This window comes from Petaurus breviceps, unplaced genomic scaffold (assembly GCF_028583685.1).
Source record: "Petaurus breviceps papuanus isolate PSGF00001 unplaced genomic scaffold, PetGlider_PUasm1.0 90823, whole genome shotgun sequence".
NCBI classification, from domain to species: domain Eukaryota; kingdom Metazoa; phylum Chordata; class Mammalia; order Diprotodontia; family Petauridae; genus Petaurus; species Petaurus breviceps.
In genome coordinates this window covers 824,186-831,344 of record NW_027187352.1, presented here as the reverse complement: position 1 = coordinate 831,344, position 7,159 = coordinate 824,186, and positions in this window count along the sequence as shown.

Here is a 7,159-nt window from a genome sequence, read left to right as displayed (position 1 = left end):
TATATATAGACACACATGTAAAATATCTCATTTGATATACATAGCAGCCCACTGAGGTAGGTATAATAATAGCACCATTTTACAAATGGAAAAACCAAGAGTGTAAAAGACATGCCAATGATAACACAACTAGTAGGAGCCATATATGGGATTTGAACCCTTGACCTCTGACTCCAAATACAGTGCTCTTTCTATCCCATATTTTCCTCCAGTGTCGCTGAGCTATGGAACTTCATATACATTATGTGATTCATTCATAGTGTTCAGTGATGTCTTCTCCTTAGTTCTGTAGCAGTTCCATTTCATGCCACATCTCCTGTAATCCAGAATTCATCCCTGTGTTTTCCTTTTAGTCTTTAGCCTGCTATCCTAATTCCTATTCCCTATTATTACACAACTCAACACCTGTTACCCCCATGGTCCAGGACCAATATTCCTAAAGCCATTTAAAAACATTTTCTGCTGGGCAGGAATATCGTCCACAGAAATGTTGTCTATATCCCTGTGGTTAAATATAAATGCCTTATTTAGGCACTCACTTTCACAAAAGAATACTTGCTTGACCTCTGACCCTTCATTGTGTGGCATTATGAGGATCAGAAGATTGGCTACAGTGTCCAAAAGAACACTTCCTTTAGAACTGGCAAAGGCTGAAGATAAAGGAAGTTCTGAGGTGTTGTGATAGTGGGGGGGGGGGGGAACTCCTAGAGTTAAAAAATCTGAACTCAATTCCACAATCTGATATTTAATAGCTGTGTCATGTTGAGCAAGTCACTTTTCCTCTCTAAGCTTTGTAAAAAGGAAGGAGTTGGGAAAGATACCGAATGAAGTTCCTTCTAGCTCTGAATTCTATTATGAGCTCACAAACTCTAAGATTCCTTCCAGTTCAAAATTTCATAATGTAATCCTGTTTTGCTGTGAGAATGTGGGCAAATTACTTAATTTATATCCTAACTTGTAAAATGGGGTCAGTTTTTCCTATTCTGCTTCCCTCACAAGATGTTGTAAAGATCAGTAGTGATCTGATACATGAAAAATCCATAGAAATGTCATAATGTCATTGGATCAGAGTGGGAGGAACTTTTCAGGACCATGGAGAGTTCAGAGCATAGCAGAGCTTGGGTGGTGGGGGTGAGGGATCCAGAAAAATAAAAAACAACTCCTACCCCTAAAGACATTTAAAGCTTCCCTTGAGACTATCCTCTTATTAATTTCCTTCAATTGCCCTTCCTTTTCAGATATTAAAACCTCTGATTTAAAGGGCTAATTCTAGGCAAAAGTTCTGTATTGTTTTTAGTCAGTTGTGTCTGATTCTTCATGACCCTATTTGGGGTTTTCTTGGCAGAGATGCTGGATTGGTTTGCCATTTCCTTCTTCAGCTCACTTTACAGATGAGGAAACTGAGGCAAAATGGTTAGATGACTTGCCGAATCACACAACTACTAAGTGTTTTAGGCTTGATTTGAACTAAGGTACTCCTGACTCCAGACACCACCGCTTAGCTGCCCTTGAAAAAAGTTTTATATTGCACCTTATTTCTGCTTACCTTCACCTAAATCTGGGCCCATGACAAGTGAGTTATCAGAATCATAGACTATCCATGCTAGAAGAGATCTTAAACTTGTCAAGCCCCTTCATTTTATGTTAGGAAACCAAAGCCTAAAGAGATGAAGTGACTTGCCCAAATTCACATATTTAATGTCAGAGCTAGGATTGCTTTGTATTGTGCTGGGTAACTTCATGTATATGTAATAGTGACTACCTCACTGCCCATGAGCCCAGTATGTTACATTTTACCCTTCCCTTGGAGTTCTCTGGTACTCTTAACAGAGTTGGGGGGATCTCTTTTCTCTACCCTTGCCTTAAGCCCCTACTATTTAGGTTCTCTTAATTTTAAGGGGTCCTAAAACTCCATTTCCACTTAACCACTGTAGAGTCAGATTAGATTCTATGAAATTATATTTGATTCAAAGGTATGGCAAGAACAAACATACAAGCATCTCCCCCAACACCTGCATGGCATTATCCCTCCACCCTAACTCAGTCTCATTGGAGAGGAGGAGGTTTAGGTTCATACTTTCACTTAGTTCTTGTATATCATAGTCCCATCAAGTTCCAAGTTCTAATCCCCACTGAGCTTCCATACTGGCACTATAGCTTCTCAGGGCTTCCCTGCTTGAGTAATGGCAACATTAGACCTGGAATCTTGGCTCAAAGATCACCAGTGCTCAAGCTCCCAGGTCACAGACTTCATGGCATGTGAATGGAACTGAAAAAGATAAATGAAACAGACCAGAACCCCTAGCCCAATTCCTGTGGCCACAGGGGCAAAGATGGGTTTTGAGGGGGAGGTGAATCTACCTTCTTGACATCCAACTTAGTGCATGGTACACATGCAGTGGGCAAATAGGAAATTCACTGTAGGCTGCAGATGGAAGAGAAAGGGGGTGATCCAGTCTGGTAGTTTTAAAAATGTAGTCAAGGCTGTGCAGTCAATGGGAAGAGATGTCTTTTACTCACATGTTAGGGAAACACAGAATGTCTTGTCCTGACTTTTCCCACATGAAGGCCTTCATTTTAGGTGATCAGGGCATGATCAAAGCCTGGTTACATAATCACAGTCAGACTCGGAAAGGTCCTTCTCAGAGGTAAAGTCCAACTCTTCCCTAAGCAGGATGGAAGGAAAGGTCATCTATCTCTCCAAACACTTCCCAATAATAGGTGACTAACACTTATGTAGCTCTATTTCAGTTCAAACACTAGGCTAGGCACCCAGTAAATGTCCATTGATCCTGGATGATTTACTAATGGAGTTTTATTTTAAGGCCAGCCTGAAGAGGCAAGTCTTATCCTTTCACATATCAGACTTGCTCTGTGGTGCTAATGGATGGACCCTATATCATAGCACTTCAGAAGTGAGTACCCAAAGGACCACCAATCTCTTTATCAGCTCTGTATTCCCAATCTCCAGGAAGGCCAAGAATATGAACAATTTATCCTTTTTTCTTAAGAAAAAAATAGCATGGAGCAGGAGGGAAATGCAGTTAATATCAGGCTGACTTTTCCTCTGTTGGCATAAAGAGAAAAACACCCCTCTTATTTCCTGCCCAGTGATCCACTAGTAAGGGAAGAAAGGTCAGGAATTCAGACAGGGTCCTTGGTGTCTGAGGAGGACCCAGAGAGAGAGAGAGGTATAAACAATAATTTAGTAAGATCATTTGTTTAGGGACATTGGTAAGTAGATTGGTCTTGGAGTCAGGAAGATCTGATTTAGTTCCACAAAACTAACCAACATCTTGTAATGGTAAGGGGAATTTGAAGATCTTCCCTGCCCCTTGCATTTGCAATCAAACAAGTACTTAGCACCTTGTTCCAAGTTCATGATTGTGTAAAGAATTAAGACCCAGAACTTGTGAATCCCACAGTGGGATGGACTTGTTGGTGTAACAGGGAGGAGCTAATACCATATATAAGGAAATGCCCAAGCTGAGAGAGGCCAGAATTTCTGGGAGCAAGCATCATGGAGGCAGAACAGCTACTGCTGGAGAGAGAGAACTGCCAGGAACAATAATTGGTGAGAGAGAGAGAGAACTGCCAGGATCCTGAGAACTTCTGAGAATGGCTACAAATTGAGAACAGAATGGAGAACAGAATTTGTAGCACCAGAACTTCTCCTGAGAACTTCTTCTGAAAGCCAAATTGAGAACTTCTGAGAAATGAGAAGAGAGGAGAACTGAGAGGAAGCATGACTGTTGTGCTTGTACTTTGTCTGCCTGTTTTGATGTTATTTTGTCAGGTTCGTCTGCCAATAGAGGATGATGCTATTGTTACAGAAGCCCTGGGATCTTGCTGCTCTTTCAGAAGCCCTGAAAGAGGATTTTCTTGTTGTATGTTTACAGAAATCCTAGAGGAGGGTGTTGCTGACATTTTCAGAGGTCCTGGGACTATACTAATGGTTTATGCTGATTTCTCAGACCTTCTTGTTGGGTCTATGTTGATTTCACAGGCAGAAAGTGAATTGATGAGGATGCTGGCAATGTGCATGAATGTTATTATGCCTTTGTTAAGCTTTGTCTTCCCAGGAACAGAAACTGTGAAGGATTTGAGGTGGACTAGACACTGTGAGCTTCAGTATGGGACAGGAACTGGACAAAGAGCTAGATAGCAGGGAGTTGGCAGGAGCTGGGACCATGGAAGGTAAACAATGGAAGTGGAGAGCCAGTCCCAAATCAAGATGAAAGGACCTCTCCTTGGGTATCTAATACAAACTGAGAAGATCATGATTTACCAGGGGAGGAGAACTTTGACCTTTACATTTAGATGATTGAGTTAAGGACTGCTAATTAAGGATGATTGGAAACTAATCTCCAATCAAGAAGAAAGAAGACTTTTTGATTGAAGAGATTAAGACACTGTGACCTAGGGGTGGAGGACTTTGACCTTTGTACTTTGTGTCAATTAAGGAGGCTTGCCTCCTTAAGGGTGATTGAATTAAGGACTTACTATATGAAGGACTTACTAAGTGCTTAAAACTATGTGACCACTTTGGTGAAAACTATATGGTCACTTTAGTGATAAGTTGTTAAGCCATAACATTGTGAATGCTGTACTGTGATTCCTGTGAATGTTTTGTCTTAGTTTACTGAATAGAGAGTTCACTATACTGTGTAATCATAACCTTGAAAGCTGTTCACATAAATATAACTGTTTCCGTTATTTTGCTTTGGATTATTTTTATTTCCAATATTAGAATCATCATGTGTATATTGTTTTCATGGGCAGGCTTCACTTTATTTTGCATCCATTCATATGAATCTTTCTGTTATTCTTTTATAATATTTAAAATCTCTCTTCTCATAAACAAAGTCTTGGAAAATGCATTCTTTTGATCTGGAGTGTAGTAACTCCCAGGAGAAGTTGTTAGAATGGGATACTGAAATACAATGACAGCAGTAGAAAGTAGGTAGGATGTAGAAGTTGGAGGAAACCAGATCTCTGAGCCCATACAATCAAGCAGGCTCACAGCATAGGGAAGTTTAGGGTCAGCACCAAAGAAGAAGCCAGTGTCCAAAGCTTCTGAAATCTTCCTCTAAAAAAGGGATATCTCAAATAAAAGTTATGAAGTTAGTCATGTTTTTTTTTCACTGTTATCCCTACCTGCAATGGTGCTTTATTTTTTTAATTTTTAAATAATAATTTATGTTCCCCTAGTTACATGTAAAGACAATTTTCAACATTTATTTAAAATAATGTTTTGAGTTCTGAATGTTCTCTCCCTCCCTCACCTGCCCCCTCCCTGAGATAGTAAGCAATTTGATATAGATCATAAATGTTAAATCATGCAAAATATATTACCATATTAGTCATGTTGTAAAAGAAGATACAGACCCAAATAAAAAGCCCACAAAAATATAGAAAGTCAAAAGTATTATGCTTCAATCTGCATTCAGACTCCATTAGTTCTTTTTCTGAAAGTGAATAGCATTATTCATCACAAGTCCTTTGGAATTGTCTTAGATCATTGTATTGCTGAGAAAAGTCATTCACAGTTAATCATTGTACAATATTTCTCTTATTGTGTAAAAAGTTCTTCTGGTTGTGTTCACTTCACTTTGCATCAGTTTATGTAAGTCTTTCCAGGTTTTTCTGAAATCAGCCTGCTCATCATTTTTTATAGTATAATAATATTCCATTACATTCATACAGCCCAGCTCATTCAACCATTCCCCAATTAATGGAAATTACCTCAATTTCCAATTCTTTTCCATCACAAAAATAGCTCCTATAAATTTTTTTTGTACAAATACATCCTTTCCACTGTCCCCAGTGGTGCTTTCTGTAACTTTTTCACCAATCCATCACTTTTTACTTCTAGGAAAGGAGATAATCTTTATACTTCTTTCTAGATGTAACATTCCAGGTAAAAAATGTTCTGATATGAGCCACTTAAACCTTGATGTGAAAAATCCTCTTAAGAGTATTTGCATATTGAACTTCATCCCTTACAGTGGAAAGAAAAGCCTCACCCTCTGGAAAAAAAGATTTTATGCTGAGCAAATGAGGGAAGGGTTTGGAGGAGAGAGGAGGGTTTTCCCAGGGTTTCTGACATGACATGTCTGTGCCCTCACCAGAGAAGCTAATTACCTTCCATACCTTATATGAAAAGAGGGAATGAAAGGGGTAGGATTCTGCTTGGTCCTTGGAGGCTGGTTATAGACTTCTACCTACTTCACTTTCAGGGCCACTGGATGAAGATAGGGGTTCTCAGTGACAGAGGGTTGGGCTTCTAGCCAGGAAGACCTGGATTTGAATTCTCCACTACGATAGATGGAATTCTAGACTTGGCATCAGGAATAACTGAATTGGAATCTTTTCCTGGTCACTTTCTAGCTGGGTGAACATGAGCAAGATACTCAACCCTTTCAAGCCTCACATTCCTCACCTGTAAAATGACAAGTCATCTTAAGCCCTTCCCCCAAAGGTGGACATCAGCTTCCCTTATAAACATTCAGACTCACAAGGAAAAATTCATAAAGTGAACTTTATTTATTAAAGAATGTGAATCTTAGTCTATTGGGAATAAAGAAGCAACCCCTTTCTTTGTCAATGCATCTCCATTTCCCTTATCCAGCGGCCTATATTGGCCTTGAAACTTAAAATACTACCCTGAGTGGGGTTGCCAGGAAGGGGAAATAACTTGGGGTTTCCTAGACAAGTAAAGGTCCCCTCTTTTCTAAACCTGAGCTATCCTCTCTTGGGTCCTCTATAGTCCCTTTGAATTATACTCTTTCCCTGAATAGAACCCCAGAAAAGAGGAGACATTGAGGTTCACATCCCTGCCAGCTACCCTTCCTTTTGGTGTACTATTTTTTTCCAAATGAAATTCAGTGTCATCAAACACTGGTCCAAGTTCCCTGTAGGGTGGTTTCACATTGCTATCCTCTATTCCAGACAGCATCATGACCCTCCTTTCTCGTGTTGCTTCTTCACCTCCCATCCCTCACTTCTTGGGCTCCACTTAAGGATCATAAATTCAAACTTAGAAGGGACCTCATAGTCCAGCTAATCCATCCCCTGATTTTACAGATGAGAAAACTGAGGCCTGGTAAGTTTAAGTGATTAACATGTGATCACCTAGTAAGTGTTAGAGACAGGATAT